General features: G+C 42.1%; 1 protein-coding gene across 1 annotated transcript in view; it reads right to left on the bottom strand.

Moving 5' to 3' along the window:
- The window catches only part of LOC117158886 (uncharacterized), a 63,006-nt gene that overhangs the window by 38,222 nt on the left and 11,780 nt on the right, over positions 1–13,004 (bottom strand). The gene's annotated exons all lie outside the window — the stretch shown is intronic.

Consider the following 13,004-nt stretch of genomic DNA (forward strand, 5'->3'; position numbering starts at 1 on the left):
GTTCCCCTCGGCATCTGGTTAATACATTGGAGAACGTTTGCCTGGACAGATTTTCCCGATCTCTAAACAGAACGCTTTGTTCGCTTCCTAGCATTATCGTATCGAATTTGTACAGCTGTGGAAATACATAGCAAAGAAGAGAACCGACGTGATTAAATTCGAGGAATCGGCCACTGTCAGCCGCATTGCCTCTTTATTCGCAAGGTAATTTCATTTCTGCATACATAGCAGCGAGATTCGACCGAATCGAGGTATACGTACACATTTTTTATCGTTGGTTCGCCTGTAATACAAACGACGAGAATTTCACTCGTATTCGTCTGGCAACGTACGGCAAGAAGAAGAAATATCATTAAGAACAATCGCGAAGCACGACCACTTTCACCTGTCCCCTGAAGCTCCAAACCGAAGCCGAGTTGGGTTTAATCTTCGAAGAAACGATTTAACGATACCTGGAACGTATCTCCGGTTGAGTTCGCTTCACCAACAGATCGGTAGGAAAACGCATGTAGGGTCAATGACCCGGCACTTCCTCGATGAGAAATGCCTGTCAGCTGTTAAAATCGTTCAAACGGTGAACGAAATGGTCAAGGGGGAATCCGTGTCTGTACCGGCGCCTGTATTTTCGGCACCAAAAAGGTACAAGGAAGTTGTACTCTGCTAACCGTCGATGCTACGAGTCGTTCGTTGCCCAAACGTCGCCGAAACGAGCTCTTCAAATTTATGCTCGCACTCGGCAACAGAAAGAACCTCGTTTCGATGTCGGAGACTACTGTTGGAAGAGCGCGTTTCGTTAATTTTACTCGTAAAACTAGTACAATTGCATGAAAGTTCTTAATGCAATTACGAACGAAAGACAAGCGAACTGGCCAAAGTACGAGTGGACGATACAGATCGGGTACATAGTTAGGAAGAAAACACAGCCTGTTTAAAGGTCTATTCGCAGAAGAATTTTGTGGTTCCACGTTGTCTTTATCCACGGGAGATTCTACCAACAGAAGCATCGCGAACGTAGCGAACGGTATCTCTAGGAACCGCGTCTCGTTCGTTTTTCACGAGCAAAAATGAAATTCATCCGGCAAGCGATGCAAGGAATGTCACCGTGAGTCAGATGCGAGCGTGTATACGTGTTCGCATGGCCGCTAAAATTGGAACTGGCTGGCGTCATAAACGCAAAAAGCTACGTGGAAACGCGCTTTTCTATATACCACGTTTCCAGTCTGTTCCCCGATTTTCTTTCCAATCGTTCGTGAATCGATACAACACCGCTGTAACATTAATAAGAATCTTTGCACTTTGAAAGAATAATTCAAATTGTAGCATACACAAATATACTAAGACGCGAAAAGATAACGAAATTATAGTATACAGGGTGGTTGGTAACTGGTGGTACAAGCGGAAAGGGGGTGATTCTACGCGAAAAAAGAAGTCGAAAATATAGAATAACAATTTTTCGTTCGAGGCTTTGTTTTCGAGAAAATCGACTTTGAATTTTCGCTCGGTACGCGTCCACTTTATCGCGTCTCGTTATAACGGACCTCACTGTAGATCGTTGTCTCGATGGAAAAATTAAAAAAAAAAAAAAAATTTGTATTCTATATTTTCGACTTCCTTTTTCGCGTAGAATCACCTCCTTTCCGCTTGTACCGCCACTTACCAACCACCCTGTATATATTATACTCTATTATATGGCTTTGCCCAGGATGTACGAAGCGAAAACGTCGTATGAGAGTAGCAGAGCGAATTTTGCGAATTTCCCGAATTTCCAGTTTATGTTCGATCCCGTGTCGTTTCGTTTCATCTTGTGACGTTTCTGCCCTTTTTTAATCGTTTTATAGGCTGCCCCAATTGCGCGGGGCACGTCACGCGTCGATATGAGACGAGCAACGAACGAACGTAATCGGTCGACAAATGAAAACAGTGACCCAAAATCGAGACAGGTTTCTCCAATCGAACAGCATTTTCATCGTTGACAATTTCCTGAGTCACCTTGCACCGGTGGAAAATTACAAAGGAAACACGCCGCTGCGCTGGTCCAATTAGAAACGGAGAGGATATTGCGAGACCGCTTTCGTTTCCACGCTGCACCAAGCCACGCCATCGTTTCGTAGCAAATACTTAACGGTATCGGCGAATAAAGGAAACGAACGCGAAGCGTTTTGTCCGTAAGCATATCCTGATACACGTAATCGCGAATATATAATTCACTTTAGCGAAAAAAATGATACGAGTGCATGTTTTCCATAAACGAGATACCCATAGACACGAAAAATAATGTATATGTGTGTGCATGTGTGAAATAACCTTATTTACCTACGAAGAATATAAACAAAAACTCTGACGTTACGAGTTGAATATCCAGTTAGCTATATGTGTGGCACGATAATTACAAATTTACTCCGGAGTCGGTGCAGAATCGAATGACTAACGAGCAAAGAGTAATTAATGAGGAAAAGGTAAAAATGCGAAGAATAAATTCCTCAGAGGCACGCAGTGGTTCGGCAAATCTTTTTCTCAACTTTTTCTAACGTGATATTTTCGTTCCCAAGTTCTCGAAAAGAAGAAAAAAGAAAGAAAGAAATTTCTATCGATATCCCTCTATCTTTTGACCGTCAACTTGCGCCACAAATTTTCCTAACGTTAACGTTCGATATATTTGTACGTAAAGAGCAACGTTTCGTATTTATCGTAAATGACCCTAGATCGCTATCGCAGGGCGTAAAAAAAACACGAAAACAAATTATACGAACAAAAGGATGTACGTTTAAAACTCGAACGATCAAGGTTGTACTGTCAAGGTCGCAGATTTCGGGGTCGTACAATTCCTTTTCACTTGGGAGCACAGCCAACTTGAGAAGTAACAGTCGTTGCTCGTTCGTCGCGAACGTTATTAGACGTGATCGAAGGATAATTTAGAAATACGTTCGTAACGTGTCGGTTCACGAGCATCGCAGTGGCTGTATCGCGGACGACGAAGCGAACAAAAAACACGGTAAATAATCGCTGCATCTTATCGAAATTAGATGGAAGCGATCGTAAAGTTGAAAACGGAGAAACGTAAATAAAAATAAACTGAGAGCTAAGAGCTAGGTGTTTTCCCAACACAATTCCATATATCGAAAATCCCATATATAAAAGTTATCGACTCGAGGAAGTGAGAAAAAGCACCGGATAAAAATACTTACAAGTATGTCGAAGGTAGAGGAGTGTTTGAAAAATAGAGAAGTTTGCATGAAAGTTTGGATAAAAGAAGAAGAAGAAGAAGAAGAAGAAGAAGAAGAAGAAGAAGCTGGAACTTGAGATTACGAAACCGTGAGACGGGGAACTTGGCACGAGCTCGCTATCTCAGACGCTTACATTCATCGATGACTCTCTGCAGGGATTCTCTGATCAGGATTAGTCTGGATTTTTTTCGGGGGCTGTTCGATCGTGGAAAGAAGCAAAGATAATCGAAATGGAAAGTAAGTGGGCGCGGTATTCGTGTTTTCCGGGGGTTATCGCGACGCTGCAGGATTAAATCGATTAAACCATTCTGAATCACGGTCGATGGATGAGCGGGAAAATAAAAAGCAGCGAGATGGACGAGGAGGAGACGAGGGGAAAGCGTCCTTCGGGTGATTCACCGGGTTTGCGGTTAGGTTACTTCAGTCTGTACGCTGGCAGACGAGTGCGGACAAGTGGTTCTCATAGCTGATGCGAGATCCAAGCGACCTCCAGTGATCTTCCAACCTCGCGCCACTCGACATACCGTTTTTCCATTTTGTCCGACAATGGATATTTCGATTATCCTTTTCCTCGAAAACCAATCCCGTCGTATTTTCATCTTCCATGTTTACTTTTATTCTCGGCTATCCGACGTTAACCGTTAAGATATCGCATATTTCGTTGCCAAATAGAATTTTTGACCGCTCGCGACGAAGCACGCCTCGAGAAAGCACAACTCGAGAAAGCACGAGTCGAGCAAGCACGATACTCTCGGCCACACCCTCTTTCGAAATATCCGTCGTTGCTGTCGAAGATTCAAGTACGGCGCTCGAGCGAATTAAAAACTTTACGTAATAATGTACGTAATCGAGAGATTGGAAGAAAAGGCGGTACGAGTGTTCGAACGACGTTAAACGTACGTTCGAAACTTTAAAACGTTATTTCAACTGAACGTCGAAGCTGGAAAATTCGTAAGAAAACTTTCACCTGGTTTTTGGGAAAAAACGAATAACGATAACGACACCATCTATCCACGGTACCATGGTACTATAACCGCCTACCATAAACAAAACTGTACTTCTATTCGATTTCGTTCGATATGACCCGCTTAGTGGAACAAGAAGTTAACGATGATAAACGTACCGTACGAGTAATCGTTACGCATGGCACGTCGACGCTTTTATCGAGAAAACAGATCCGCCGTAGGTCTCGATTCTCGAAAGACTAGGCTCGAAACGAAGGAACGAGCCAGCACGGGTATTGCTGAAAATCAGTGATAAAAGGAGCAAGGAAGAAGCGTGTTGCGAATGGAAGACTCGACGAAGAGTCCTTTCAAGACGAAGAAACACTCGAGCCGTTTCGCTTCAGTAACCGCGGTCTTGGTTCAGCTCCTCCCGGATTCCTTTGTTTAATGCCTTATTGCGATATTTTAACACGGTTCCGCTGTTGCCATGCGGCTCCGCGCTTATCCTGCTCGTCGTGTGTCGCCACAGTCGACCAAGAATCATCGTAAGTAGCACTCCTATACCCGCTACAGTTATGCAATCGAGCCGTTTTTTCCCCGGGATTATCTCTCCTTTTTAGGAGAATCTTTCAGACCGATCCTTCGCGCGATACGAAAGAAGATTCGATGCTGGCTGTACGCCGTTTGAAAATTCGTCTCATCTTTCTCATTGTTTCTTTCTTTTTTTCTTCGATGTATACGCATCTGCTTCGTAACGTAAACTTACGTTAGCATTCAACGGATTTCATTCGTTTTTCAAACTTTCGACTACGGACGATATCTTAGGCGAAAGATTTCCGAAACAAACGCGTCACAGTGTTGAAAGTTTAAAATCCCTACTATCGACTTACTTCCACGGAGAGAAGATTTAATAACACTGTTAACAACGTAGGCGAGGCTGCTAGTAAACTCGAGGCGAACAAGAGGCTCCTCCAAGCAGCGTAAATAATAGTTTGCAAGAACCGCGGATATCCGGCGGATGCCGCATGCGTACATTTACTCCGGCCCATGTTGGACATTACACGCGGATCAACTACTTTTCCTACAGAGTTTCCGAATTCCTCTCTTATCGACCTTTCTTTCTTTCAAATTATACTTTAAACGTAACCGAAACGTAACTCGTTTCGGGATATCTACACTGTCTACGGTCCATGCGACAGCGTAGTAAACGCGACGATCTTAAGCGTGCTATTGTAAAAATCATAGAAAATTAAAGAAATCCGTCTGCTTCGTTTCTCTATCGTTTCCGCGAATCTAACGTTTATACGAACGAAGGAAAAATGCTAGAAACTAAGATCGCCAACATCCTACGGTATCATCCGTACACGAGAGCCGTAATAAAACCGAGGAAACCTATCGCGTACGATATAAATGACACGGAGATGCGCGATCGATGATCCTTCGCATAGAACGGAATAGAACTTTACTATAAAACGTCGTTATAACGTAACTGTGAAAGTATATGGCGTATACGAGCAATGTAACGCGCGAATTCAACGAAATCCATAGAAAATAGCTGGCAGATTTCGTCGAGCGAGTCCTCCTCCGCTCAGACTCGCGTGGATGCTTTAATATCCGCGTAATGGAAACAAGAAAAACAGGATCCGAGTGACACCGACGTCTAAAGTGCAGCTGCAAGTGGATGAGCGTGCAGTGAATTCCGAGTGCGTCTAATTAAAAGTCATCTGCATATTTATGGAAGGGGAAGGGGAAACGGAGAGAAAGGGCTGGCGGTGGATCAACGTAGGGAAAGCGGGGAAGCAGAGAAGCCGCTGATGCCGCTGCGCTCTGCTTTTGCTACTGCTGCTTCTGTGGCTGCTGGTAAATTAAAAAATAAACGACGTAACAAAGAAGCGGAAGAAACGTAAGTCTGGTTAAAGTGGCCGTGTTTGCTACTTTTATATCTCGTTACCAGCCGGTCTTCTCTTTCCTCCGCGAATTTTTATTCCGCGACGGTCGCTCGTTTCAAAATACCAAAGCGATTACGCGCTGCTGCCGATCTTTTGTAAAAACTCGACGAACGAAACTCGTTGATAAAACTTTTACGTCGTATAAAAATCCATGTTTTCTACAATTTCGCAAAGATATCTGGCTCGAAAAGTAAAAGGAAAGAACAGTCGGAAAGAATTTTCAGAAAGGTAACGACAAAAAGAGAGGAGAGCCAATCAACGCGGATAGAATCGAAAAGAGTCGTGTTAACGCGCCGTCTAAGTACCGCGCGGCGCAACAGCGATAATTGCACGGTTCGTGACCAACAAGTATGTTTTCACAGACGACTGTACCGGAGTCTCGCGGAGAAAAGAGATTTCCGGGCTCCTTTCGATGAACGGCCAACATTCTCATGGTGAGAAAATATGTTTCGCACGACGACGATCGTCTTTACGTTTCTCTTGCTTCTCTTCCATTCCATTTTTCGCAAACTCATCGCGTTTTCCAAAAATTTGTCTTCGTTTAACTTTAGGCAACCGGAGAAACAACGAACTACGTACATCGAACTACGAAATTTGTCTCACCCAAAAATCGATCGTTTTCTTATCCCATCGCGTTTCCGCGTAGGATCGTTTACAAATTTGTCGAACCAGCCTGTGCCCGTCTTCACGAACGGCCGTATAAAAATGAGAAACACTTGGAAATTCTTCGCAGGCTCTCGCTAAAAATACCGACGATTTCTTTATTTAATTCTGTATTTTTTCTACGTAGAGCGATACGAGACGCGAGCGACAAGCAACGAAACAGCCGTATAAACAATTAATTCGTGTCACGACTGCATAAGTGCATAATCGCATGCCCTTTGTATCGCCGTGGAATACAAAACGGGTAGGAACGTTGTCCGCAAACTGTCATCGATATTAATTGCGAAATCGACACATCGCTGGAAGAAAACTCGAGAATACTTATCCTCGGCGTTTTAAAAGTTTCCAAGTTATTGGCCAAATATGGAAGCGAAGAAAGAACGATTTCCAAAGAATTTTACCACGATAAATTTCATTTGATTACGATCTTAAAACCTATTTTCACATCGAGTCGTAACGTTCTATCAAATAAACAAAAGGTCGAACGATTTGTACGTCCTCGTTTTGCCAATAACTTTACAACTACGTTGCCTACTATCGCTAAGAATAATTTTATCCGGATAATTTTGTATACGTATATCGCTAGAGAATAATTGAAAAAATTGTCCGCCTGTTCGATGTTCGGGTGGACAGAAACGCGTGTGCAGGTAATTACGGTGATTAAACGAGGGGAAAGCCCGACATCTCGGCGAAAACCGCTTGCATTTATTCGCGCAAGGAAATGACGTCAAAAGGAAGTGTTTCGATACAATCGTCCTACCTATTGCATCCGACCAAACGCCATAACGGTACTACAAAAATACGTTTTCGTTGCGATAGTGGTTGCACTCGCAGAAAACACAACGAAACGTTTCATTCTTACCACATACGTGTCTCCACGATTAAATCGAAAAACTAATTTCCGTAAGTATACGTTTAATCTCGATCGCTTCTACCACGCTTGAGACTTACCAACACGATTCACGATTCGTCGGCAACGATCTACGCTGATGATATATCCTCTTCCTTCTTTTCTGTCAGAGCACTAAAGATCACTGCGCGAGGAAACACTGAATTCGAGCATCGAACGAATCGGTCGTTCGAATCGGTTTTATTCGTCGAACAACTTCAACGGGGACGATTTCCAAAGCGAGCCACGAAATCGACGACTATCTAAAGAGCAAACTCTATCCCTCATCTAGGTGAAAACTTCTATCCCTCGACCTTGTTAACCGAGAACTCGTTGTCGACGTTGATAAACCGATAATTTATCGACTCGAAAGGATTTCGTTCGCGAGTTCCCTCGCGAATCGTGAGGATGCGACGAAAAAATCGCTGAAATGGCAAAATCGGTAGAAAGGCGAACAGTCAACCGCGTATTACCGGAAGGAAATATGCGTGACCGATAGGAAGGTGAGAATTGCCGGCGTGTCTTCTAGCAGACGACTTCGCAAACGAATGACGAACGAGCGAATGGTCGGAGGATCCGAAGGCATCGGCTCTTTTGCCGGAGGACGAAGGAAGAGGTAGTCGCTAAGCTACGGCGCAGGCTAGAGCCTCGGTAGTACAGGAAGACCGTGCCAAGTTGAAAAGCTTCTGGCAATTTTTTTTTAATTACTTTCTCTCTCCCTTTCTCTGTCCCTCTCTCTCTCTCTCTCTGTCATTAAATCCCGTGCCGATTAAATCGGAAATGATCTTCGTGAAATATATTTCACTTATTTTTCCTCTTTCGGCTATCTGTCAGTCGAATGGAAAAGAAACAGCGATAAATGATAGAATCATTTCGTAAGAACGGGAATTTAAGCGATCTCCTGAAACGAAAATGTTTATTTATATGGAATTTGACTATGCTCGAACGTTGCTCCCATTGCCGTATTATTTATAAATTTCATCAGCCACTTTACAACGCGATAAATTTTACATAACTTTACATAACTTTTCGTTTCTTCCTAACAGAAAGAAAAAATTAGGTAAGTGGGAAAGAGATACTACTTTCGTTCCACGTAAACGAGATATATTAAAGCTGCTCGATGTATACTGAATATATGCGTACGTATGTACGGCATTGAATTTAATAATATAATACTAGCATATTAACTATGCCGTGTTAATTTTAGAATCGCGTCGGAGTACATGAATCTAGTTGTCGGTATAAATTTTACAGTTTGGTAAGTAGGAGAACACCTGCAAATCCGACAATTTTTCCCTTCGCATCCGGAGTCTCTACCCTAAGAGAGAAAGCTTTACGTGCCACGGTACTCTTCCTGTTAGGATGCACTCAACGGCCATGTTGGTTCAGACATTTCCATCTTTTTCTCTCTCGGCCGTGCAAGCCGGCTTTCAATTTTATTTCATTCCTCGATCATACACCATGCTTCGTCCAGGGATGCTGCAATGCGGTTCTCCTACCTTGCGTCGATTGCACCAACCTTGCTTTTTCCCATCGACCGAATAGTCATAGGCCCGATCCATACGTTCCCGCGTTTTTCCTTCGTTACCCTAACTTGCTCGAACAAGAAGTCTGACGGATACTTTGATCGAATTTATCAGGACTTTTTCTATGGCTACGATCCTCCTCCCTCTCCCTCTCTTTCTCTTATATGTGTACAAAATGTATCATACGAAATTTTGGCGCAAAGATGAGACATCGACGTTATTTGGCTTTCTATTCGCAGCTGCGAATTTTACGTATCTCGGAAAATGCGACTCTTAGATATAATCGGTCTGAGACGCGACCAGCGATACTTTGCATTATACCGTTTTGATTTATCGTACCATTGTGAATTTATGCTAAACTGTAACATTTTTCAAGCATAAAACGATCGATCAAGCCAGTTTTTAACGACAGAAACTTTCACGCACGCGCCAAAGACTACGCTTTCGTTACCTAATTGATTAACGTGCATGCTGGCATACAACGCACCGCGATTTTATCCATCTAATGGATCTTAGAAAATGCGAAATAGCCAGAAGTAAGTGTTCCATGTCTGATCAAAATTCTCGTCCGTGATCGAGCGTCAGCTCGAGCGTAAGTAATTGCAACCAGTCAAAGCGCAACCGGTGTTTCATCTGCCAACGGACTCGACTTACGCGTAACACGTAGATATAATTGTCGAAGACGACTCGTTAACGGATTCACGGTCGATAATTCGACTATTAATCAGAATGTAAAAAAAAGGGGGGGGGGAAAAGAAAAAGAAGCACTTTGCTAAGGTTGCTAAAGAGCTTGTTCGGAAACGGTAAAGTAAAGTGCGATGGATCGTACGAGACGACGGAATACCTTCCTAACTGGAATTTTCAACTAAATCGGTGACCCAAATGCGTTACACTTTCCTTACAAGTTGAAACACGTCGGTGGAACGCTGCTAAATATTCGAGGAAGGAAGCGACGAGCAACGATGTGTTCATATGCCACGTGCCCGCAACACGCCGCTGCAATTAGGCTTAGGAATCGCTATTGTGCCAGAGCTTGACCCTCTCGAATAGAATCTCGACAATGGGAATGCGAGCAATTTGCCGAGAGCGACTGGCCTAATTGCGGCACGATCACGGAATTGGGAAAACTCTACCGATGAGATTCTCCAAATCGACGTCCAATTCCATTTCCCTTTGTTAGCAAAGTTGAACGAACGATCCTGCATTTTGTTCCGTTTAAATGGTCGTCGAGTCGCGTTGTCCTCGCGTAAAACGAATTTTACAGCCGATCGTTTAACAGAATAGACGGATAACGAGGAATTTGAAAGTTACCGGGTGACTTTATCGGTCGCGTCGTTGTTTCATCGTCGATTTTCCAGTATCGTTTCGCCGCTTGTCGGGACCACCGTGTTTTCTATTTGATATATTTTTCTCGAATGGAAGAATCGGACGTAAGATGCAACGTTGGTATTTAGCACGATCGACGATTTTAGGAGAAGAAGAAATTCCCACGAAGAATAAAAGCAGAGAAATTTTTTCTTCGGAAAGAAAGAACGTTCACGAAACAAGTGGCGAGCAATTTATACCGATCTCCGTCCCTGAAGCAACAAGAAGCAGAGCATGACAGCGCCATGAAGAAAGACTGGACACAGTTTGTTGGCAGCCGCTTATGAAGAATACGAATCATTACGAGATTCGTCCTTTTTTAGTGGGAAATTCTTTGCCAGGCGGTATTCACCTTACTTTCTCGTGCGATCAGATAATCATCTTTTGCCTATTCTTCCACCATTGTACAAATATCGAGGTCTCCGCGATTCCCCGGCCGAGACTATTTCAATCGTTATATAATATCTTTTATCGTTTGCTATGACAACGTTCCAATACGATAGTACGTAGTTTTTATATTTCTCGTTTCGAAGAAACGTACAGCGATCGACAGATACCTGTAACTCTGGTGTATCCGATACGATAGAATTTCTCTTAGACGATAAGAAAAAGAAAAAGTTACGATAAAGGAAAGAGTGGTGAAAAAAAAAAGGAAAAAGTTCAATATTACGTTAATCGTGTGACGAAAGACCGCTTACGAATAGAAACTTCGTATCCTTCGTAAAAGTTACAGTTTCACATTTAGTCCGACCTGAATACTCGAGAATTTCAAGAAGAATTCATGCTTCTTAGAATAAGAAGTAAGAGTAACCGTCAAACCACGTTCCAATCTATAATTTATTTATACAGGGTGGTTGGTAACTGGCGGTACAAGCGGAAAGGGGTTGATTTTACGCGAAAAAAGAAGTCGAAAATATGGAATAAAATTTTGTTTTAAATTTTTCCATCGAGACAACGATCTACAGTGAGATCCGTTATAACGAGACGCGATAAAGAGCACGCGCACCGAGCGAAAATTCAAAGTCGATTTTCTCGAAAACAAAGCCTCGAACGAAAAAATTTGTTCCGCTTGTACCGCCAGTTACCAATCACCCTGTATAACTTACAACGGATATTATTTTATCGAAATCGTCGACAATATTATGTTACCATTTAACAGGTAGCAGCAACTTCCCTCGTGAATACATCGATACGAAATATAAAATATGGTAAACGATAATCGTTAAAAAAGAGACAAAGATATAACGTATATCGATGCCTAAGAATCAGCGAATCTGTATTTCGCACAGTATTTTTTACGGTTTCGATTACTGGTCGAATCTAATCGAATTAATAAGGATTTAACGAGCCCCGATAATTTCGCACGCGTGTGTTCCATCACGACTTTATAATTACTCGCTTGGATCGCTCCATTCGTGATATAGAAATTTTCTCCGTGTCACGGCAACGGATCAACAAAATTAATGGCACATAACTAAGCACGCTGTACGAATTGAGGAATGCTCAATTTTCTCTTAATTTCTTCGAAACAGCCACTAACGAATCGAACGTGTCAAAATAACGGTAGAAAATTGTACTCCTTCCTATAGTACGTGTAGAAAAATAACACAACCTTTTTCCTTTGCTGTTTTCCTTATAAATCTCATAGCTGGAACTGTACTAATGAACACCCTGTATGCATTAATAACGAAGGCCAGCCAGACGTTCGTATGAATCATGCGATATTTAAAAACTCGAGAGAACGAAGGCTACCACTTTGTCCCTCCCAGAAATAAATGGAATTAACTGTTCGCAATACGAATCGTCGTTTACTCGACCGAAGCTAATTAACTTTCTAAACGCTGAGTAATTAAAAACCGACGAAATTATTTATTCGCGAATTTTTACCAAAGAAGATCGGTTCGCTTCTTTTGTCATCTTTTCTTGACTAACCATTCGCGCGTCACTAATGTCGGTATCACTCGCATCGAAAAGAACGGTAAACAATTACTACGTACGAATACTTTTTATAAATTAATCTCGTAACTGAGATGTAATCCGGGAGTCGTCCAAAGCTGAAAGGCACGGACTAAGATTAATAAAATAATAAAAATAAAAAATAATCTCCGAACTACCGAATTAAAAAAATTTGTTCGCAAACACTGAAATCAAAATAAAGCGCAAAATAAAGATTAACTATCGATAAATTTCAGATCTAGTGTTCGTAAGATCTTTATAAAAGTGATCGTTATACATATTTAATTATATTTAACATAACGAACATAACGAATAAATTCCAGTAAATCGATTAAAAAGCTAGAAATATTAAAAACGCGAATGTATTATTCAGGAACGTAATTATTTTTATGAGCGATTTTTCTTAAAAATACGCATAAAACAAATAGATCGACATTTACAAGGTACGCACGCACTTTGATTCCCATTCGAATCGACTATATCTCGTT

The sequence above is a fragment of the Bombus vancouverensis genome, chromosome 9 (genome assembly GCF_051014615.1).
Source record: "Bombus vancouverensis nearcticus chromosome 9, iyBomVanc1_principal, whole genome shotgun sequence".
Lineage (NCBI taxonomy): Eukaryota > Metazoa > Arthropoda > Insecta > Hymenoptera > Apidae > Bombus > Bombus vancouverensis.